We start from the raw sequence: 24,948 nt of genomic DNA, 5'->3' as shown, positions 1-24,948 counted from the left end.
GCTTGTTAATGCAATTTGCTCCCCCACAACCCACCTCTTCTCCAACACTGATCCCTGGGGTAATATCAACATGGTGTAACAGCTCGACCATGTTTATCTGTGGTCACACAGACACACGCACATGCACACGCACATGCGCACACGCACACGCACACACACATGCAATCACCCCAAGCACTGTCCTAAGCAAGCTTTATCTCCATGCCCTCCATGGAATAGCAGATCACACACACAAACTGACTGAGAGATGCTGTGACATCATGTACGTGAAAATCTCTGGTTTAAAACAAAGGCGCCTCCCACAGTTTACTTTGGCTACTGCCAGGCTTTGGGGGCGTCCAATGCATCACATGTCGGGTGGCGGCGGCGGGTACGACAAATTATTTAATTTAGAAAACCCAAAACTCACCAATGCCCAATGGCCAAATGTTCCAGAGATCTACCCATACTCTAAACACACAATATATCTCTTCTTCTTCTTCTTGCACCCTTTCCCTTTCTCCAAACAGGGATGGTGGTGTGTGTGTTTTTTTTTCTTTCTTTCGCTCTGTCTTTCTTTCTTTTTTTGTATTGAATTGTTTGATAAATTTGACCCGGGTTTTTCCAGTGGGCCTTACTGGAGCTCCTACTGTTTTTCTGACTGTTGGTGGCCCAGGCCCTAATCACCCACGTCTCCCAGGGAGGCCGTAAATTACTCCGATGAGATGGCGCTTTGTGTTCCTACTGCTGGGGCGTAGGGGCCGAATTCGCAGCGGCGTATTTTCACAAGCCGGACCCTAAATCATTGTTTTATGACAGCGGGGAAAACTTCTGCACATTGCGACGGGCCTGATTTATGTTCATTTGGGTCTGGAGGACACTATAATTTGCAAGTAATGTGAAAACAGATGGATAGAGAGATACCAAAGGGCAGACTGACCTTTACATTCTCACCGCTGCTTTACAAATGGCATCCATATGCTCTAGCAGGCTGTCCAGTAACATCTCTCTCTCTGTTTCTCCTGCTCCGGCTCTCGAATTCTGAGAGCGCGTCTCTCGCTGTGTCTCAAGCAGCTTCCACTGCTACATGCTGGTAGAGAAGAAATAGAGAAGGGACAGTTTGTAAATGTACTTGTAGGGTTACTTTACTGATAACATAAGCAATTTTCCCAAAAATGTTATGCTTTAGCATCTATGTAAGGTATTCACAAAGTTTGTATTTAGTGTATTAACAATTAAAAAGTTTCAATAAAAGTTTCAATAAATGTTTTCATATGATCTTGATGGATTGTGACCTGTCGTAAACAAAGGTATTGCCATGGCTTCTGACAGAGGTGTTGACCTGGGCTTTAGTAATATTCTTTGTGCGCCTAATGTTTCATGGCAGACTATTATTTACGGCAGACATCTGAACTAACGGGATACAGAACAGTATGTGTTGATGTGGATTGAGCCATTATATGACAAGTCATAAAGATTATGAAACCTCTAAAAAATGCTATAACCAAATGCTTTCCAATCACTGAATTTCACAAAGAGAAAAACCTTGGCAATGTGGATTGTAGTAAATTGGCCTTGCCGTAAAGTGATTTTTTTTTAGTGGCCAGGGAGGTGAGGAATGCAACCGACCGTCTCTCTAGCAACCTCTACTTCACATCAAATACCATTCTAAGAGCAAGGTGCACCTTGGAAAGGCGACTGTTCCCAATCCTGCACTTTCAGTGTTACAGTGGGTGGAGCACTCACTCACACAAGCTAGCCCCTTCTGTAATGACTTGTAGTGCTCTCTCTGTGGCAATGAAGACACAAATTACCAACTGTCAAGATATCAGGTAACCTCAGTCATACACCAGGAATTAAACATCTCTTCCAGTTGCCATCCACCAAACATGGAGGCATGTTTTGTATTTTCCTTACTCCACGCAATGTGTTGGGATGGCTGGGCTGCAGCCCATCTGTATGCTGAGCTGCTCTCTCTCTCTCTCTCTCTCTCTCTCTCTCTCTCTCTCTCTCTCTCCCTCTTGAGGGTCATTCAGGAAGTCATCTTCTGCTTCATTTAAGCCACACTCAAACTGCCACACACACCGATCACTGCCACATGGGATTCGCTTTGATCCCATCACATCAGACTGTAGACTGTAGATAGCTATTAATGTCGGCCCTGCATACGGCCGCCGCCTCGCCCACTATAGTCCCCTCCCAGCAAAAGCCAAGTTGCTGATTCATTGACCATCCCGTTCCTCTTCACCTTCCTACCCCAAAACCCCTCCCATACGCCAGCTGATGTCTCAATTCACTGTATATGGGAAACATAAAGATTTGTCACAATAAAATCACTTTGAAGTATAGGGATACTGGAGGATGACCTGGAAAATAATCAAATAAATACTTTTGTGAGGTATTAGGAAGCATAAGTCAAACCTTAACCATGGAAACCGTCTGCGGAACCAAATGATTGAAACACGCAGAGGAATCAATGAACTGCCAAACAGTGTTTCAGGATTCATACCATACATACAACACACCACATCAGCCACTACGTATGGTACATGGACAGCATATCAGTCACTGGTGCCATTCGTGTTGTGTCACGGAAGGTAGATTTGCTTCAATGTGGCTTTCCATTTCCAACAAAATTTATGGAAGAAAGCTGAATTACGCATGTAAGCCCAGGCTGTCAACTGAGCAGTCAGTTTGAACACGTTTGGGCCATGCATCTTGCTCTTTAATTTATTCAATTTCTCTTTCAATCGCTCTTTAAATCTCTCTTTCAATCGCTTCCCCCCTCTCTCTCTCTCTCTCTCTCTCTCTCTCTCTCTCTCTCTCTCTCTCTCTCTCTCTCTCTCTCTCTCTCTCTCGTGGTTCCCTATTCTGGGATTTGGTGCATGACAAAAAGTGTGTCTCCATTGGGGAAGAGAACACCCAAGACCACTTAACTGGAATGGAGCCTACACAGAGAGAGAGAGCGAGCGCGAGAGAGAGAGAGAGAGAGAGAGAGAGAGAGAGAGAGAGAGAGAGAGAGAGAGAGAGAGAAAGACAAAGAGAGAGACAGAGAGTCATTTCCATTTCACAGTGTTCACAGTGGTCCTGATTACCACCATACTGAGCCTTCTGGAAAGATTAACACCCGGAAGGTCCAAACAGCCAATTAATCATCCTCATCTGCTCCCTCTAAATGCCTTAACATGGACATGAAATCAGCCAAAAGCAAAAAAAAACATCAATTTATTTTCAACCAAGGAACAGTCACAAGTCATCGGACAGTGGACAATGTTCTCTCGGCTTTCATTAGTTGGCTCGTTGCCACTGTTTCATTTGACCTCTATTGGAGGACAGAAGAGGAGGAGGAGGTGAAATAGGTGTGAAAAAACATGTGGCAATCGATAGCTGTTCTTCTTGACACTCACTGACAGGTATATGAGAGCACGTCGTTGGAAGAAATGTGAGTTTTATTGGTCTTAGATGATTGTGTCTTCCACGCTGACTTCTGCTTTTCCTAATGATTTACTGCAGCCTGGTGGGATGAGCTCAGCTCGACTCTGTGTGGTTGGCTGCCAATACCGCTTTTTCCCCCCATTGCGCTTTGGACTCGGCGGGCTCTGGAGAGAGGTCTGAAATGTTATAAAGCCATTTTGATTGGATGCCAAGCAATATAAAGCTGGACGGAGGCCCTATGTTGGCCAGCATACTTGCGCCGTGCCTCCAAAAATAAGAGAATATGTATGTTTGTGCTTTTGGTGAGGATTCTCAGTGCGGTGCTCTCCCTCTTTTTTTTAAAAAATCATGTATGTCCATGTGTGCCTGTGTCAGAGAGAGAGAGAGAGAGAGAGAGAGAGAGAGAGAGTGAGAAAGAGAGAGAGCGAGAGAGCGAGAGAGAGAGAGAGAGAGAGAGAGAGAGAGAGAGAGAGAGAGAGAGAGAGAGAGAGAGAGAGAGAGAGAGAGAAATACAACCCTGTCTCTGCATGATTTATTCTAATAATTTCCTCACCAATGCTTGCTATGTCTGGCAAGTGGTGGTGGTTCTGCAGATTAGATTTGAAAGCAGAGTACAGCACTAAAACCTGACAGTCTTCTTCCATATTTTTGTCATTTCTTCACCTCCCAAAATTTGCTAACAAATTTATAGCACATACTGTACTGTAGTACTTTAAAGGCCACACATACGACATACGATATTCGACTCTTCAAATATGAGTGATTTGGCTCAACACATTAATATTAAAATATTGTGTAATACAGTACTATGAGTTAACCAGGACTTTTGTGCACTGCACTTTAAAGCACCTGCCGTTGACACAGCAATGCTGTAAACTGGTAGCTGTAAACTTGTCAATAATATGTAACAGCCAGTTGTCAAGTGTACCTTTCATGTTTACATGTGATGGGACTTCTGAAGATTGAAATGAAAAAGTCTGTGGTGATGCAATATTCATTGTATTTATTCACCACAGAATAATCATTATTGTCATTTTCAAAGTAGGGCTGCAAATAATCAAAAATCATGATTTCATTAGTTCACTATCAGAAATTTGGATTAGGCATGTACAGTACAGGCCAAAAGTATGGACTCACCTTCTCATTTAATTAATTCTCTTTATTTTTGTGGCTATTTACAGAATATTTTCAGGGAGGGCATCAAAACTGTGAATGAACACCTGTATAATGTTTCGCGTAACAAAAAAATGTAAATATATTTTAAAAAACCCAATTATTTAAAAAATATCAAAAAACAGTGACGTCAACACAGCAAAACTGAGGGCCTCACATGTTTCAACAACCTTATTTTTCGGTCTATTTTCAAGTAAAAGTACCCAGTCAATCGAGTCAATTTTAATTCTAGTTCAACAATTCTAGTGAGTTATTGGAGGACTTTAATGTTCAATTAGGATTGACATGACTGACTAGGCATTTTTTTTGAAAATAGACAAAAATAAGCTTATTGAAATGTGTGGGGCCATCAGTTGTGCCGTGTTGACGTCAGGTGGATAGACAGCTGACATTGCTGTTGGACAACAGTTAGAATTGTATTTTTTGGTAAGCACGTAATTCTCCATGTGTTCAAGCACAGTTTTGATGCCCTGCATGAAAATACACAATGAAAATCCACGAAAATAAAGAGAATCCATGAATGAGAAGGTGAGTTCATACTTTTGGCCTGTACAGTATGCATACATTTTCGTTGTCGCTGGAAAACGGACTTCTCGTCATCGTGCCGTGCTCGCATTAGAGTGGCTGTCCACTGGACCACTGCACTCAAGAAGCTGAGATAGATTACGTGGCGTATTGGGCAAGATCACTGGCCGTAGTGCTGAAGTACGGCCACGACCGAGAAATGTCTATGCAGTAAACATTCTCTAGCTCTGGAGTACGGGGCGCCACTGAGAGCTCAGGCAGCATCTGCGCCCGCAGATATGTGCGAACTCTGAGCAGATTCCCCCTAGCAGATGATGGTCGGAGAGCAATGGAGCGAGGTGAACTGGGAGGAAGCTAGGGCAAGACACCTGACGAATCAGTCGAATGGCAGCGTAAGGGAGGTGAAAGGGGAGGTGGTTTGTGCGAGCGAGAAAAGACATTTCTGACTGGAGACAGGTCAGCGGAGAATAAATGCTGTATAGTTAATTAAGGGGCGTTCTAAATTCCAGTGTGCTGAAATTCCACCAAATGACAGCAGAGCGGAGAATGAGATGCAGCTGGTTGAATAAGCGTGCCTATCTTTTCACGCTGAATTCAGACGAATGACAGTTGAGTGGAGAAAAGAATGCAGGTGGTAAATTAGGCACGCCATATTTTATTACGATTCTCTCAAACTTTCATTTTTAACAAAACCTGCATTTAAAGGGGCACAAGGTAGGATGCCGTCATGCCATCACGCCCGTGGCATGCCTGTCTCAAAATCTACATCGTAATGAAAAAATGATGTTCAAATAAACTCGCTGTGAGACTGTTTTTCATCACGGAATGCCAGCAGTTGATACAAATCTGAATACGGTATGTAAAGCGATGTTTCAAATGAAAAGTGTTTCCCATGACACTCGTTCAGTCCGACGCTGTCAAAGGTTGCATGTGGGGTTTTCTGACAGCGGACCGTGGAAGTGGTCGCGAGAACCATCGTTCACTTACTAATGACTCGCATAAGGATGCGGCTGACTCCGGACCGTGATTAATTTAACTTTTAATCCTACCTGGAGCCCCTTTAACCGTGATATCGAAATCGTGATTTCAATTGGAATTTAATCGTGGCAATAGTGACCTGCCTTTGAGTGTCCTTGAAGCCAGAACATACTGACAGGCTGGTATTTCTGGCCAGAAATCTGTCCATCTAAGTTTCATGCTATTGCCTCTCACATAAAAATCAATAATCGGGATTAATAATCGTGATTCCGATTTTGACCCAAATAATCGTCATTATCATTTTTTCCATAATCGTGCAGCCCTATTTCAAAGTATGATTTTCATATTATCAATCCATTATTGGCCATTTATGTGCTTACATATCAGTAATATTTATACATACTTTATACAAAATGTATACATAACTATTTTCATCACCAGCTAAAATTGTTCATAGATGCCAAAAAATATACCCTCTAATGGGTTAAAGTGGATAGTAGCCAAAATTTCACCAGCATTTTGCCGGTTGGCAGGTGTTAATGTAGAACCCAGCCTACTGTATATATCAATCATTACTGTACTTACAGTATAGTTATTGGTTAGGTTGATTCAGCCCAAAATTTACAATAGTTGCAAACAGTTTTACATAAGTGAAAAATCAAAGTACGCAAGACACAGAAGGTGTAGGTAGGGTTTGAAACCAAGAAAAAAAAGTTGACAGCTTGTCTTTGACTTAATTTTGGCAGCAGACATTGTTCTCCAGCTGTTATTCACAGGATCCCAGCTGCAGAATACACCTAGACCTTTCATAAAGGGCAGATTCTCACTGCTGTTATTCCAAAGAAAGGGAGGTTAAGACCCGTGGATCTCCCCTCTGGGACACCCCGGGGCCTGGTCTGAGGAGTGTTATTGTGGAGCCCAAACAGCCGCAACTATGGCAGGCCAGGCCCTGCCGGGTCACACATGCTCCGAGACATTTCAACAGGTAAAGAGCTCAAAGAGCACTGTGGCTGTAAAGCGTCCCCCCAAGACGCAGAGTAAAAACTTGATATCTCTGTACTTTGCATGCATGTGGACGCAATGAGAGAGAGAGAGAGAGAGAGAGAGAGAGAGAGAGAGAGAGAGAGAGAGCAGGAGAAAGAGAGAAATTGAGAGAGAGAGAGAGAGAGAGAGAGAGAGAGGGGAGAGGGAGAGAAAGAGAGAGTGAGAGAGATTGAGAGAGAGAGAGAGAGAGAGAGAGAGAGAGAGAGAGAGAGAGAGAGAGAGAGAGAGAGAGAGAGAGAGAGAGAGAGAGAGAGGGAGAGAGTTCAATGTGTTTCCAAGATGGAGATAAAACATTGACTTGTTAAACGTGGCAGCCTCCTCTTTCCCTCCAACAAAAAAAAACCTCTCCTCAAATCCTAGTAATGTTCATGGGCCTGTTTCAGAGACTCACACCGCGATGTGTCAGCCCAAACGTCTCTGAGGAGTTCTGGCTTTTGTGGTGTGTTTTTCCTGACCCCTGGCGGCTTGGAACGGCCCCTACATTCGGTGAGGATCCGACCATAAGGAACTGATTACTGTACACCTGTGGTTAGGTCTACCACTATTCCTGAGTTGTGGGCTCTCTTCAAGGGGTATATGCAGCAGTGATTCACCTCATAATTAGAGGGATTCTTCCCCCAGTGGCATAATCCTGGTATGTCTGGACGTGATGCGGTGGGATGCATTCGGCGAGGTGGGTGCTGTCCTTTCCACACAGCAGAAAATGATGAACCTCACTGGCTTCACTCGATTTCCCCAGAAGGGTTTCCTTCGAGACCGTAATTCGGTTCTGCTTTTATTTTTATATGGTAAATGGACTGTGACTTTATGTAATTGAATTCTTTTTTTACAATGTGCAAAATCATAGTCCCATAGTATTCAGCTTTCATCTAGCTATTCCCCTGTGCAACCTGAAATGGCAAACCAGTTAAATACTGAATCTGATCAGTGTTGTCACCTTTATTTCACACAGACTCTTTATCCATGCACAGCTTGGTAAGGATCTCTATATTATGTTAAAGTCTTGTGTTCGGGGTGGTGAGAGACAGAAAGGCAACCCAAGGAAAATATAACGACCGCCTTCCCCTACAGTGCTGCCGATTTTATTATTTAAGTACAGATATGATGTCAGCGTAGAACTTCAGAATAACACCGCCTTGAACTAAAAAAAAAATTCAATCCATTTCTGAAAACATTGGTTGCTGTCGGGCTGCATCATTTATATTTTTATCCATCATAGGGAGGATACCAGCTTGTACCCCCAAGCATCCCCCTCTTCACTCCCACACCTCCCAGCCCACCCTTTCCAGTCTCGAAGCAAAGCAAAGCAGTGCAAGATAGCAATCACATCATGTAAAGCCATTTGTTTGGAGACTTTGTGTTGGTGGCCACCCATGTTTCACAGAGGCCCTGGCCCAGGCTCCCGATGATGAGTTTTCCAAACCCTCGTCATCGGCTGGCAGCCTGAGAAGAGAGCGGAGCACAGCCCAGTGCTCGGACAACCCCCCCAACCCCACAACCCCTTCCCACCCCACTAAACCCCTCCCCGAAAACCCTGCTCGGCCACCCCAACGCTGCAGCGTTCTCTCCCTTTGCTTCCCCCTCGCCTCGCTTCTTTCTTTCTTCCCAGAGCCCAGTGTTTGTTCTTCTTCACCTTAATTCCTGTAAGAGTCAGCCATGTGATGTGCAGGTCAAATGGGAAAGGAAATGGCAATCCCAGCTGAGGACAAGGATAGAACCTATTAACATTCTACTCCTGCGTAGGAGGAAAAAAAGAATGGAAGCCTCAGTTAGTCCTCCCTCTTCCTGGGAGGTGGGAGTCTTGTCCAAAGGCAACACAGACAGTCAAAACTGAACTGAAGAATGGAGATATTTGTACAGTACGTATGTGTTGTGTGTGTGTGAGAGAGAGAGAGAGACAGAGAGAAAGAGAGAGAGAGAGAGAGAGAGAGAGAGAGAGAGAGAGAGAGAGAGAGAGAGAGAGAGAGAGAGACAGAGAGAGAGAGAGAGAGAGAGAGAGAGAGAGAGAGAGGGGTGTGTGTGTCTGTGAAGTACAGTATGCATGTGTGAGGTTCACATATATTATATATATATATATATATACAAGTACGTATGTGAATGAGAAAATATATGAAACCACTGAGGTCTATTAATTCACCACCAGGTGTAGCAGGGTTAATCGCTGACAACCTGCTGACAATTTGAAGATGCAAAGAAATGACACACAAGCGCAGAACGGAGCTGCGATAGAGTTTCCTTTATAGAAACCCAGAGAATTGCATCAGCTGCCTAAGAGTCAATATCGGGGGTCATGAAGCGGCTTTTGAAGTCTCAATGCTCGCATATGAAATGCAGTATTTTGGCCATGATTTATTACTATTTAGACAAGCGGTTAACACGGACAATGAGAATATGGAAATTCTGCCTTCATATGAAGCTCATGGCAGATGCTGTGTGTAGACGTTGGTGACCGCTTAATCTGTTGGCTAGCTAAGCTGGCCGCCATGTGCAATACCCAGCCAGGCATCCTCTTCTCTCTAGCTAGCCACGCAAGTGTCATCCATTTCCAAATGCACTTGACAGAGCTCAGCACGAGCCTGGAAAAGGGGGTCATCAACCACGTCGTAGACCTTACTTGGGAAACCAGATGAGAAGAAAAGCAAAGATTAAGTATGCCACATGTTTGGCTGTCCTAATAGCAGTTTCAGGTTACTCTGCAGGTCTCCACAGTCTGTGACCTACAGTATAATAGCACAAAAACACGTTGTAGTAACCTTACCATGACAACCATAAAGCTCATGCAAGCTTAGTCTGGCCAAGTTCATGTGCTAACTGATTTCTCAAAAGAGCGTGTCAATCAAACTCCTCTGGACAAAGCCCCAGGGGCGGAGCAGAGGGGGGGGCATAGGGGCCAGGAACCCCCGGCCTCACCACTTGGGGGGGCCCCCTGCCAGTGGCTTTCGATTGCCAAACATCTTGTAGGGGCCCCATTCTACGATATTTCGTGGGCCCAACGCCTCTGACACATCTCCCGCCCCCCCTGTCCCAATACTAGTGCTCCGCCCCTACAAAGCCCCGATGGGTGACACATTTATTTTGTGTGTTGCTTCATAATACATTCACGGCAACTGGACATGAAGCATTCTTAACTGTTTAATGAGAAATAACTCTACATACATAACCAAAAACCACATTGGTGTGTAGTAAAAAGTGTTACCCTGGACTTCCGGTTTCCGGCCATGGCAGGTGGCTGCGAGTAAAGTCAGCTCTCGACTCAACCTGGTTTTAAAAGTTCTCCCGCGGTTAGAATCAATGGTTTTCTAGAATTGAAAGTTGGAAATTAAAGCGGGGAACTTTGCAAGGAGGTGAAAGATGGGAAAGACGACGAAAGGGAAGGGAGCCACGGCAGGAACACCGCCGCACCAAAGTGATAACGAGCAAGTAACGCATGGTGAGACCAGTCAAGACATTATGGCCGAAATAAGAGAAATGATGCAAGGTATGCTCTCGGAGCTGAAATTCGAGCTAAAATCGGAAATCAGAGCGCTCAATTCAACTCTGCAAACGTTTCGCAAGGACATTTCAGAGATACAAGAAAGAGTGTCTCAGGTCGAGGAATTTCACACCACGGCTAACGAAGCTATACGTCTACTTCTAGCTGATAGGATCCGCCTGCGTGACAAAGCTACTGATCTGGAACGTAGGTCGCGGAGGTGCAACATTCGGATATATGGTTTGCCCGAAGACACAGAGGGCGGCTCAATGATCGATTTTTTGGAGCAGTTTCTCACGGAAAATTTAGCTTTGCCAGAGAATGAGCCTCTCCAAATCCAGCGCGCACACAGAGCAGCTAAACAGAAGCCTGAGGCAGGAAAGCCTCCACGCTCCATTGTCGCGTGCTTTCAGCAATTCAGAGTGAAAGAAAGTGTGCTGTCGCTGGCTTAGCAAAAGAAGGTTTTTATTGAGGACATTCAAATTTATTTTGACCATGATTATGCACTCGAGGACGTCGAGAAGCGCAAAGCCTACAAGGAAATCAAGAAAGCTCTCAAGGTGAAAGGGATTCGCTTCCAAACTCCACACACCAAGATGCGCGTTCACTGGGGCACCGGAGCAGAGGTCTACAACAGCGCGAGAGAGGCAGCGAAGGCACTAAACAAGAGAGGCATCGCGGTGCCGGTGCCAACCGAGGATGATCCAGGCACACGACTGACGAAGCTGATCGACTGCTCAGGATGGCAACGTGCAGGCAACGACACCGCGGCGAATGCGAGGGAGAAACTGCAGCGATACAGAAGAGTATCAGACTAGGAGGATAAATGAGCATCTTAAAGGGCCAGCTCTGAAAATCGGCTTATAGTTGCCCGACCCCTTTTACTCCCCAAGTTCTTTTTTCTCCTTTTCCCCATTGATCATAATATTTCAGTATTGATCACAACCAGGTAGAGTAATGAGGAAACCTTGGACAATGTTGGACATTGGTGGGTTTTTACCACTAAAGGGAGCCCCATCTCCAGTTGGGTTAACCTCTCCTCTCCTTCCAGCAGGAGATAGAGGGAGTCTTCTTTTTCCCTCACTAATGGAAGTCTTTGTTGGTTGCTGTTCAGTAGCAAGTTTATGTCTTTTTTGTTTTCATTTTCTTTTTATTTTTGTCATGTTAATAGGGGAAGTGATTATTATTATAGGAGGTAATGTTGAAGTGCTAGAATCTGGTCATGGTGCTCTAAGTAGACAATTTAGAAGATGCCAGTAATTTAAAATATGGTTAAAGTAATTTCCTTTAATGTCAATGGCCTTCTCAGTCCTGTTAAACGCACCAAAGTTCTGGCAAAACTCAAAAAAGAAGGCATTGACATAGCCTTTTTACAGGAAACTCATATGTCAGACACAGAACATCTGAATCTCAAAAGATACGGTTTTAGGCATGTCTATTCAGCATCTAATGGTTCAAAACATACCAGGGGGGTCGCTATTTTGATCTCAGGCTCTGTGGTGTATGAACACTTATCAGCGATTAAAGATAAAGAAGGGAGATTTATTCTGATTAAGGGAAAAATAAATGGTTTTCTCTATACTTTATACAATGTTTACATTCCACCAGGTACAAAATCACATTTCTACCAACAGATAATAGATAAGGCAGTCACACAAACTCAGGGAACCTTGATCTGTGGAGGGGATTTTAATATAACTTTATTTCCAATGCTCGACTCCTCTAACAGGCGGAACTCTCAATCTAAGAGGCTAATTAAAAAGTTTCTTGACATCACCTCAGAGGTGGGACTGATAGACATATGGAGATTTCACAACCCCTCAGTCCGAGACTATACCCATTATTCGTCTCCCCATTCTTCTTATTCTAGAATCGACTATTTCTTCATGTTTGGGAAAGACTCTACTAAGGTAAATAGCTGTCATATTGGAACTATGGACCTCTCAGACCATTGTCCTGTTTATATGTCAGTGACAGGGGTCCTACGAGATAGCCAGCGAATATGGAAACTTAATTCCTCTATATTAAATAAGACCACGGTTGAGCAATTTAACAAAGACATTCTAAATTACTTAAAGGATAATGATAATGATACAGTTTCTCCTCCAATTCTATGGGATGCCTGTAAAGCAGTTATGAGAGGTAAGGTGATTGCTGTCACTTCAGCTCTAAAGAAGGAAAGGAATAAACGCCTTAGTGACCTCCAAATAAAACTTAAAAAACTAGAGATAGATCACAAACTCACCCAGAACCCTATCATGGAGGAGGAGATAAAAAGGATAAGAAATGAAATAAACAGTATAATGGAATTAGAGATACAAAAGAAATTAATGTTCACCAAACAAAAATATTATGAAGGCGGCGGCAAATATGCTAAACTACTGGCTTATAAACTTAAAAAACAAGACGCAGAATCTTCCATTTTTAAAATAAGGGACCCCAAAACGAAAAACACTTTACTAGAACCAATAGAAATTAGAAGATGCTTCAAGGATTACTATGCAGAATTATATTCTCAACCACAGGTCGACAATGATGACAGATTAATCTCTATACTCCAACTACTTGAGCTACCATCTGTGTCGGAGGATCAAAATTCAAATCTGAAGCTACCTATTTCAACAGAGGAAATCACATCAGCTATTGGAAGATTAAAGGCTAATAAATCTCCAGGCGCTGATGGGTTTACATCAGAATGGTATAAACATCTCAAAGGGTCCTTGACACCTATCTTATTGAAGACCTTCAATTGGGTTATGGAGAAGGGTGAAATCCCCCTGTCATGGAGGGAAGCCATCATTTCTGTTTTACCTAAGGCTGGAAAAGACAAGCTCAATTGTTCCAATTATAGACCAATTAGCGTACTCAATATTGATTACAAACTATTTGCTTCTATTATTTCCAAAAGATTAGAGAACATTTTACCAAGCGTAATACAGCTAGACCAAACAGGCTTTGTGACGTCACGTCAGACCCAAGACAATATTAGACGTTCACTCCAAGTTATCAGACACATAAAACAAAACAAAATAGCTGCCATGCTCATTAGCATCGATGCTCATAAAGCTTTCGACTCTGTCCGTTGGAAATTCCTGTTCACAGTTATGAAGAAATTTGGTTTTAATACTCAGATAATTAAGATCCTAGAAGCCCTTTATACCAAACCCAGAGCCAGATTAAAAATCAATGGGGTGCTTAGTGATACATTTCACCTGGAAAGATCCACTAGGCAAGGATGCCCATTGAGCCCCCTGTTATTTGCCCTTTTTATAGAACCCTTAGCACAATGGATAAGACAAAATGACTCAATCACAGGCGTACAGCTGGGCTCAAAAGAACAGAAATTGGCCCTTTTCGCGGATGATGTCCTCATTTACCTTACTGATCCCACAAACTCCCTCCCAAGTTTAATGTCGGTCTTGGAAGAATATGGGTCCTTCTCAGGATACAGGATAAATACACAGAAAACCCAGGTGCTAAAATTCTACTATGAGCCTCCACACTCCCTTCGTTCAAGCTACCAGCTTGACTGGGACAAAGAGTGTATTAAATATCTTGGTATTACCATACCCTCTGACCTAACCAAACTACAAGAGTCTAACTATGGTCCCCTTAGGGCAATCATTATAGATGATATAAATAGATGGAGCAAGATTCCTTATCTAAATATCTATTCACGCATAGATATAATCAAAATGAATATATTGCCACGATTTCTGTATGTATTCCAATCTATACCCATAGATAAACCCAACCACTACTTCATAGAATGGGATAAACTTCTAGCAAGATTTGTTTGGGCAGGGAAAAAACCCAGAGTGAGATTTAAAACGCTTCAGCTACCCAAAGATAGGGGTGGACTTGCCCTCCCCAGTCTCTGTGACTATTATAAGGCTGCCCAACTCCGATTTCTGGTAGGATGGTGTAATCCTAGTTATGAGTCAAGATGGAAAGATATTGAATGTTCCTTGAGTAAGAAATACCCTCTGGGTATGCTAATAGGGGATTGTTCTCTTGTCAATCAAATTACTGATCTGGGGAACCCCTGGATAACCTGTTCACTAGATATTTGGAATAATGTAACAAAGAAACATAGTATTAGACAGAATATAGGTATTCTTAAATGGTTTGCATATGATTTAAGCTTTGCACCTAGTGTTCAGGATAAGCATTTCCTTGTTTGGACTGATAAAGACCTTTCAACATACAGCTCATTAGTCAATGACCAAGGTCAAGTGTATAGCTTCCAACATTTGAAAGACACATATGGGCTGGTGAATCAGGACTTTTTCAGGTATTTACAGATCAGGGACTATATCTGCAAAAAAATCCCCAAAAGAGAAGAAAAAATAGAAAAGACAATTATAGGTATATTCTTGGAAGCAATAAAGGGTTTCAAGTGCAAAAAGATAATTTCCAGACTCTATGCTTCTATTAAATCTATGACAAAAAACAACACTGTGTCAACCAAGTCGAGATGGGAAAAGGAGACTAAGTTAGATTTAACCCAGGAGGAATGGGAGAGGATATGCTCTTATCAATGGAAGACAACAAGCTCCCCCCAATGGAGATTCTATAGTTGGAAAAATATTATCAGATTCTTTTGCACACCGGCACAGAAAGCCAGCTTTTCCACACAAACAAACTGTTGGAGATGCTGTGGTTGTGATCACGCTGATCACTACCACATATTTTGGGACTGCCCCTCCATGACTCCCTTTTGGAAAGGGGTACATAGTGACCTGCAGGAGGCATTACGCATGGAAATCAACCTGGACTTTAAAACCATGTACTTGTGCGATCTTGAAGACCTGGACTGTGGTAAAGTGGTGAAATATCTACTGAGGGTTTTGCTGGTGGCAGCAAAGAAGGCCATAACAAGGAGGTGGCTTCAAAAAGACCCACCTAGTATAAATGAATGGATAGATGTGGTGTACGAAGTGTTTAAAATGGAAAGGATTACCTTTGTAATGAAAAACCAACAGGATAAGTTTAATCATGACTGGATGATATGGCTTTACTTTGTGGCACGTAAGAGACCAGATTTTATTTAAAGATCTTGTTTTTATTTTCCTCCTCAGAATGGAAATACTCATTGTTTTCGTGTAACTCCCCTGGTTCCATGTGGTTACCTTTCTTTGTTTTTTTTTTTGTTTTTTTGTTTTGTTTTTGTTTTGTTTTTTTCTCTCCTTAAGTGGAGAACACTTGTGCTTTAAGGAAAAAGAAAAATCAATAAAAATTTAAATTACAAAAAAAAAGTGTTACCCTTCAATCCATCACACAAACGTATGCGGCGTAATTTTAAAGCACAACTCTACCAAACAGAGTTTTCTCACCTTTAATCCAATGACTGTGCCTTGCAATGCAAGGCTTGCATTCCCACAATTCTGTAGTGCATTTCTCGAAAGCGTAGCTGTTAGCAGTTAGCAACTTGGGTAGTTGCCAATGGGAAATTGCATTGCAACCAACAAAGTAGCTAACAAAGTAACTTAGCGAACTTGGAACCCTTTTTTCAAAAAAAGGTTCTATGTTCCCCGCTGCTTCCAAGTAAACTGCTGCCGCATGGCGAGCGTGGGTTGTTGTTAGGGTTACGGTTAGGGTTAGGATTAGGGATAGGGTTAGGCTGCCACTGTGCACAAACTTGACATGAAATATGCATGGCAACCGTTCATGCAAGAAATATGCATGCGCAAGCATCCTGGGCCTTATCCCCTTGTCAGATATAATGCAGGGAACATAGGACCCTTTTTTAGAAAAAAAGTTCCCCGGTCCCATACAAAGACCAGGGAACATAGGACCCAGGGAACATAGGCACGCTCTCGGTGGGCCCAGGCTAACAATATAGCACAATTTCAACAATAAACAAGGAAAATCCTTGGTCCAAGCACTTCAGCTGAAGTTAGAGCGTCTCTGCATTTCAATGGAACAGCATGGTACTTTTTTTCCATTGCCACGAAACTGGACTGTCATTGGATGAATGCCATGATTTTGTCCCGACCCAGACACACTCCAGCATCTCTGATCTCTGATTTACCAAGCTGTCGTAATGTGATAAGCACTGTATCATTTGGATTTTTGTCTATAAATGTGAGCTGAATTGGTAAATTGCTCGCAGGTAAATATTGACTCTCTCTAATCAAAGGCAGTATAAGGGATAGAGAAAACAGGCATACAATACAACAGTAGGCACTGTACTGCATTATATTACTCTTTGCCTCATGTGGCCTTTATAATTACGCTCCACGCAAAATTACAATATTTCCCTATAATTTCACAAGACAGTAAGTGCACTTTATACAGTATCAGTGTATTGTTTTAAATTTCTTTTGCTTTACAGTTCTAGATTTTTTTTCCACATGGGCTTGCAAGACAAGTAAAAAAGGGATGGTATAGGGCGCATTTTGACACCTCAACCAGAGTTTGCTATTTTTCCTATTTTGCAATGAGAAAACCTATCAATAAATCGGTCATAGTCTAAATGCATATCTAGGACAATCTTATCTGATCAATGTAATATAAAGTTGAATTTACAACATTGCCCATCCAATCTAAACAACATTTTGCTTCAGAAAAGATCCTCTAGAGTGTACTATTCAATTAACAACATGACAAATTGATTTGACTAGCTTGTCCATACACGGACTACACTATGACACAATGACTAACCATTCTGCTTGCACTGATATGTTCATTGACACAAAAACTTGGGTTTCGAGCAAGAGACTTGGTTTTGCAGGTCATCCACTGTGTTTTGCCATTTCGTGAGCTGAGAATTATAAGGTTCTATCTCCATTTTTGGTAAAATTGAGTTTTTGACATAATCTGACCCATTACATGTTTATTAATGCCTGTGTGGTGTTATTTTTGTAAAAAAAAAGTATTATTTCACATTGTTATTAATAAAATAAAATCGTTTTATCTCACTAAACAGCTGGGATGCAAAAACTTTGATGCTCAATATCTCAGAACTACCCTAAATGGAGATAGAACCTTATAATTCTAAGCTCACGATTTGTTAAAGCTGTTTTGAGAATGAATATTATGTTTTGCAAATTGCGAGAGAGATTCGAGAAATGTACAAAACCAATTGAGAAATACTGTAACAGGGTATTCAGCCTTTTTCTGTCATGTGGCATATTCCCCTCAACAATTGGTTCAGTCTTTGGGATGCACTGGAAGCATCCTAAAAAGCCTCAATCAAAAAAGCTGTGTTACTGTACGCTGCTGTGTTAGTGTGGAATGTCTTGTGTTGCCCTATTCTTTCTACCTCCTTTCTCCTGCCTCAAGGAGGCTAATGGAGGTTGGGCCAGAGATGTGACAGTATGGCCCTGCAGCCCCCGCCAGCCTTATGGCATGGCTGACCTCATCTCCCAGTGACACAGATCCTGTTTTCCCATCCTGCCCAGCAGCCAACCCAGAGGTCAGACAGACACGGCCGGCACGCAGGCAGGCAAGGCAGCCAGGGAGGCAGGCATGAATTTTTCACCGCCATATTTTTTCTGGGTAAATAATCAGGGTCCGAGAACAGCACAACCCCAGTAGCAGATGGCAGCATATAAATCTTGGACAGAAAAATAAATAACATTGACAAAAGGACAGAAAGAATGTGAAATGGGACTTTTTCCAAGAAATGTGAATCTCTCTTTTTTTCATTTTCTGTGTTCACACCTGCTATTGCAGACCGTCCTCAGTGCATCTGCGATTCAGATGTTATTTTCTTTCCAAATAAAAAATCAAGTCCCATAATATCCAATGTTTTGTTTGTTTTCATACAAAATGTGATGATGTCAAAACTGCTTTCCCATCTTTGCCACAAACAAAAAATATAAAATGCCATGTGCATGAAATTACAGTGGATCTAGGATGCATTCTCAGCCTAAGTTTATTGTAGCATCCTGTGTAAGTGGCTGGGAAACTGTTTATTTAGGTTTCTAACAACTATGTAGAAGAAGGTCATTGCTGTGAACTCTGAGCTGTGACGAGAATCACAGGGGTTGTTTGGGGAGGTTGACCTGGGCCATTTCTTGTGTACTATTTGAAACTAAGGACTCAGTAGGGTATTTTTCATATCTGTCTTCACCTTTCACTGCATTCCACACCAAGCTACTCATCACATAAAGGCCATTAATATCACTTATTTGTTATGATGTTTACATCAATGCATTGTTGTTTTCTTTGTCATTTGTCATGTAAAAAAAAAGACATGGTTTCATACATATGACATGTCCTATATCTGAAATACAGTAATAGCCATAGTAATTATGTTTCTCGTAAAATAGACCTTCAAGAAAAACAATTCCTTGTGCTCTCAATGCCAATGTATACAGGTCCTTCTCAAATAATTAGCATATTGTGTTCCCCATAATGTAATGATAAAAAATAAACTTTCATATGTTTTAGATTCATTGCACACCAACTGAAATATTTCAGGTCTTGTATTGTTTTAATATTGATGATTTTGGCATACAGCTCATGAAAACCCAAAATTCCTATCTAAAAAAATTATCATATCATGAAAAGGTTGTCTAAATAAGCTATTAACCTAATCATCTGAATCAATGAATTAACTCTAAACACTGGTAAGCTTCCTGAGGCTTTAAAAAGTCCCAGCCTGGTTCATTACTCAAAACCGCAGTCATGGGTTAGACTGCCGACCTGACTACGTTTAACATTGAAGTCAATGGCAGTGGCATTGCATGATTGTTATGGAAGCCCAGCTTTCCTTGATGCTTAGCTGTCAGCTGTTTTTTGTTGTGTGATCTGGTGATCCACACTTCCCTCTTCATTATACCCCATAGATTTCCATACCACGTTTTGGTGCTTTGGTGGTTATGGACATTCTAATTTGCCAGAAATGAAACCCCATTAAAACTCAATGGAATGTTCTGTCTGGTGATTTAGAATGTCCACCATAACCACCAAAGTACCTAAGTGTGGTATAGAAATCTATGGGGTATAATGAAGAGGAAAGTGTGGGTCACCAGATCAAAGAACAAAAAACAGCTGACAGCTAAGCATCAATGATATCTGGGCTTCCATAACCCTCATGCAATGCCACTGCCATTGACTTCAATGTTACTGTAAACACAGTCAGGTCAGCAGTCTAACCCATGACTGCGGTTTTGAGTAATGAACCAGGCTGGGACTTTTGAAAGCCTCAGGAAGCTTTTACCAGTGTTTAGAGTTAATTCGTTGATTCAGATGATTAGGTTAATAGCTTGTTTAGACAACCTTTTCATGATATGCTAATTTTTTGAGATAGGAATTTTGGGTTTTCATGAGCTGTATGCCAAAATCATCAATATCAAAACAATACAAGACCTGAAATATTTCAGTTGGTGTGCAATGAATCTAAAACATATGAAAGTTTATTTTTTATCATTACATTATGGGGAAAAAAATACTTAAACACAATATGCTAATTATTTGAGAAGGACCTGTATAGGGCTTTTTCCGCCGTAGGCTATTGCTAAAAGAATAGGCCATTTAAGACGTCATAGGTTGGACTAAGGTCAAAGTGATGTCAAGTCTTAAACTTTAATGTTAAACATGTTTTTAAATTCCACACAGTCTAATCTATGATGACTCATGACTATGGTTATTTAACTATGATTAGCATATAATTTAAGTGCACTTAATACAGCACCTGTATGACAGCTCTTTGTAAACGTGCCACGAACCAGAACCAAAACCAAACTGTTTGACCCAACCCCTTGTTTATTTAAAAATACCATATCGGCGTGGGCGTGGGGGGGGGGGGCTTGCAATGTTAATCAGAGAGACAAGTGTGAGCTGATTTGAAATGCAAAGCAGCTTATTAGCCATGCTAGTCTTGCAGGGGAGGGAGACGACACTGAGATGTCCACCACCTGCCTTCTGTTGTCTTTAAGAACTCCTCTCTTCTCTTCCTCTCCTCCTTTTATTTACTCTCCGCCAAATGATTTTTTAGTCCTCCGTTGACAAAGATAAATGGGAGGATTAATATATATTGGACTGATCTGGGAGAAGTTGAAGGGAACACGAGGGGATTGCTGGATAGTATTTCCCATAGGTAACCAAATGCAGCCCTTGTGGATTAGGAGTCATTTGCCTCTAAGCTTAACTATGATCAGTCGCCATTAGTGGAACGCGGCCTGACAGAGAAAAAGAAGGGAGAAATAGCGAAAAGTCTTTGATAGCCCCCAGATGCATATTCAGCTTCAAAATATTTCCTCTCAAATGCTGGACTTTGGGGAAGGGATGGTTCTTTGAGGTTTATGCAGTATATGGAGAAAAAAATCCTTTCCCACACTTGCACTGCACTGTGTATTTTCACAAAAGATTGATAGTCCTGCTTGGACATACACATACTTGTCCTGACTTAAAGCAACACTACGTTTTTCTAACCTTCAAATATTTTTCCCAAAGTCGTTGCAGCGGTGCCTCAAATTGTAGCAGGGTGAAAGGCACATCTGAATTCGCTATGGTGCACTTCAAGAGCTACAATGGCACTGAGCAACTTCATAGATGTAGGGCAGCTAAAGATGAAAACTATGTGTACTTGGGCCTCTCATCTCTCGTTTGAAGCCAGGTTCGAGTCCTTGCCTATGTCTCAAATCACACACTTGTGTCAGTGCACTGACAGTCAGTGTACAGTGCACATAGTGCACTGAGATCTGTAGAAAAAAGTTGTGCAAAAGATGCAAAAAAATGTCCATCTTATACACTAACAATATTTTATTATGTTGTATGTTGCTTACTGTGAGCTCTCCTTAATTGTCTGTTTGTTCATGTAGTGTGCATAATTTCTTTTACCCATCCATTTGGAGAGTCAGGTTACCCCAGAGGGGGTTTGACCAGGTATTGCAATGGGGTGTGTGTGTGTGTGTGTGTGTGTGTGTGTGTGTGTGTGTGTGTGTGTGTGTGTGTGTGTGTGTGTGTGTGTGTGTGTGTGTGTGTGTGTGTGTGTGTCTGGCCACTTGTGTTAAGTCTTGTCTGCAGAGGGCGTCAAAACACACATTGACTCAAACACACTCCATAAATTCACACACATCTAGCTTTGGCCAGCGGGCCACTTTTGTCATCTTTGATTGCTCTTGTTCATCTTAGGATCAATAAAACATATCTTCCTATTTTCAACCACATTCCCCCTGAAAAGTGACGATAAAGGAAAATGTCCCGTCTGATTTAACATTTTGTCCCATCTGATTTAAACTACATTTTTCATCTTTTGGAACCAAATCTGGAACCATAAGCTTCTCCATTGACACGAAGGTGCGATAGATGCATTTATACTGTATTTAAATTAATAATTGTTATTATGTAATAAATTATTTCTTTAAAAACGTGGTTTAATGGGGGGGGGGGGTATTTTAACACTTTTCCTTCTAAAAGTCACGACTCCAACTAAACAGCCTCAACTCTACCTGCTGAAAAACTGTTGTTTCACTTCTCATTTGTTTAAATCTTGTGAGCAACAATCTGACAGAGCCACACCTCATGCATCATTTGGTGGTTCACAAATTCACAAATTCATTCCATGTCAATTCTATTGATTGGATCCATGTGCTGGTACTACGTCTGAGCACGCATGCATGCCACAAACAATATTACTTTCACATGCCCAGCCCAGCACAGCACTCACGGAGATTCCGATGCACAATCTATGCCAGCTGTTCACTGTATGTACTAAATTGGTCAAAGTAAGTAAGTAAGTAAGTAATTTTTATTTCTAAAGCACATTTAAAACAGTACAAAACTGACCAAAGTGCTGCACAGAGGCTGGTTAGAATAAAAATAGCAAGATGAATAAAGAAAGTAGCATATTAGTAACACATAGCATTTCAATATAAAGGAAATAAAACATCTGCATACAGTGTACAGTTGCAGCACTGGCAGCATTGACTATATAAGACACATAAAAGGAGCTTAGAAAACTTTGAGTACATAAAGTGATAAAAATGAAGGGGAAGGGGAAGTTAAAACTATAGGGTTCAAGGCTAAAAGTATATGTCAATGGCTTTTCTCTCATAGTCTCCATGTTAGTGCAGTGAAGTTCTTATTAATAACATGCTTGTTATTAAGGGTATGCTGATATGTTTAGAGATGAGATAAGAAACTATATTTCATGTACAATTTACTATTTCTATGTCAAGGGAAGATGCATTACTGTACAGATGTGACCATTTCAGTTGTGAAATTGATCATTGTACCAGAGTCATCAAACAGTGGTGATTTTACTATGTTGTTAGAGGTAGGACCAATTTGAGGAAGCGGCGCCAGCGGTGCCAAGTACCTCTGTGGATTTAAGGCCCAAACTGCTCTTCTCTACAGACTGATAGTTACTCCATATTTTTTCCATATTTGTAATCATGTGTGTACTTTGTGATACTTACGTGGCAATCAAGCTGCCCAATAATATTTATCCTTTTATGTATTGATAATAATACAAAGTCAGACTTGTATGCATTTGTTGGGCAAATCTTAAATACAATAGTGTACACATACCATTACCATCACTACTACCCAACACTTTACACGACATAGTCAACACCCGTGATACTCAATTACCAGAAGAGGGAGCTGTTGCACTTTTGAAAGTGGTCCTTTGCTTCCCTTTGCTGACACAGAGGACTGTCAATTCCCTGCCTTTCAGAATACTCCCTATGTGTCTGTCATGTTTGTAATAGGTCCCCTGTTGCCAGAGCTTGCAGCTTTTCCATAAAGTGAGGTAGACAATGGCTCGCTACTCAGCACATTTCAGGAACAGTACAGAATTTCCGGAAATGTGCTCATTTCCCACCTCCCCTTATAGTAAGTTCAATACTTAACAGCTTGAATTACACTTGAGGGGAGATGGACCAAATGGTGGTCTTTTCCTTTACGACTGCCACTCTTAACAATACAGTAATTGAGTGGCAGTGCAGCCCTCAGTGGCTCTCACTTGTAACTCCTGAAGTGACAGTATCCTACATGAAAGTGCTACTGCAACTGTACTTTGTACTGCAACTGTACTGTAGGCCTACCTTGGTCTGGCATCAAAAACTTGCCAAAATATATTATGCAAATATCAAAATGTGTTCATAAATACAACTTTTAAGTCATACATTATTTTGCATTATCTAGAGAACTTGTGAACATTTTTGAGTACATGAGAGAGTTAGTGCAATGTTGAGAAAAGAATGTTGAGCCCTCATAACGAAATAAATGGATTTAATTCAGTGTCTTGTCAACATTAAATTATACAATTAAAACTGACATAGTAGGTAAATGTTTCTGCCATATTTTACTTTGCCTCATTAGACTCCCATACTACCCATGTAGTAAAACAGCACCAACACAAGATGGTGACAAAGCATAGTCTTTATGTCAGCAAACATTAGTTTTGGGTAATTTTTTGAGGCAAATGTGACGTTTGCCTCAGTTAATTTAAGATGCAAATGGGTATTAAATGGCTGTTTTTTTAAACCTCACATATGATGGCTTTGTTGAAAATGTTAGGGTCCTTTGCCTATACCTGTGTACATGTTTTGCACTGTTTGTAATGAGACCACAATGAAATGAATAGTTTTGAGATGCCAATAACAGAAACCATCAAAATGGTAACTACAGTCTTACATCCTTACATGATGTAGTCTAATATTCAATACTACAGTACACTGTATACAGTATTCTTGTGAGCAGATTTTGGACCTTATTATTGTTCAGTCTGTGGGGCAGCCATGGCTCAGTGGTTAGAGTGCTGGCCTTTAGATCAGAGGGTTGCGGGTTCAAATCCCACCCTTACCAGCACCTTCATCCATGGCTGAAGTGCACATTGTGGCATGGACTGTAACCAATACCCTGTACCTAATTAACTGTATAAGTCCATTTGGTTATAACAGCGGGAGTTAAATGTCATGTAATGTAATAATAGTGTAAGTCGCAACAGCATATATAGGTAATAATTAAGAAGAAGGTTGACATGTTAGCTAGCAATACATGCCAAATTGCTCTGTATAAGTAACGTATAAGACATGTTGAGCTAACTGAAAGGCCCACAAGATCCTCCTAATTTTATCAATAATAATGGCATTATTGGCAATAAACAATAAATTGGCAAGACATTTTTGAATACACACCAAACTGAGCCCTGAGCAAGGTCAGTAGACCGAAAGCTTGGCCTATTCACTTATTAAAAAGAACACAAAGGGGATTTAAGTGTGCAGACATTTTTTTTCTATTGAATACACACCAAACAAATTATTGATTTTGCTTAACATGTGACATAGCACAAGTCACATAAGTTTTATGCAGATAGTTAGGCATGTATTAGGAGCTAATGTGAAACTTAAAAAAGTCTTAATCATTTCTCTCATGAAGCC

The 24,948-nt window shown here is 41.4% G+C and overlaps 1 protein-coding gene across 2 annotated transcripts in view; it reads right to left on the bottom strand.

Annotated features, from left to right (window-relative positions):
- Positions 1–24,948, bottom strand: part of nkx2.2a (NK2 homeobox 2a) — a 189,134-nt gene that overhangs the window by 145,390 nt on the left and 18,796 nt on the right. For both annotated transcript variants that reach the window (XM_063184497.1, XM_063184498.1), the window contains one exon: positions 920–1,069. The gene's annotated coding sequence lies outside the window, so the exon portion shown is untranslated. The remainder of the gene's footprint in view (positions 1–919; positions 1,070–24,948) is intronic.

This window comes from Engraulis encrasicolus, chromosome 19 (genome assembly GCF_034702125.1).
Source record: "Engraulis encrasicolus isolate BLACKSEA-1 chromosome 19, IST_EnEncr_1.0, whole genome shotgun sequence".
Classification (NCBI taxonomy): domain Eukaryota; kingdom Metazoa; phylum Chordata; class Actinopteri; order Clupeiformes; family Engraulidae; genus Engraulis; species Engraulis encrasicolus.
The sequence above is the reverse complement of the archived record's forward strand: the minus strand, read 5'-3'. Positions and strand labels throughout refer to the sequence as shown.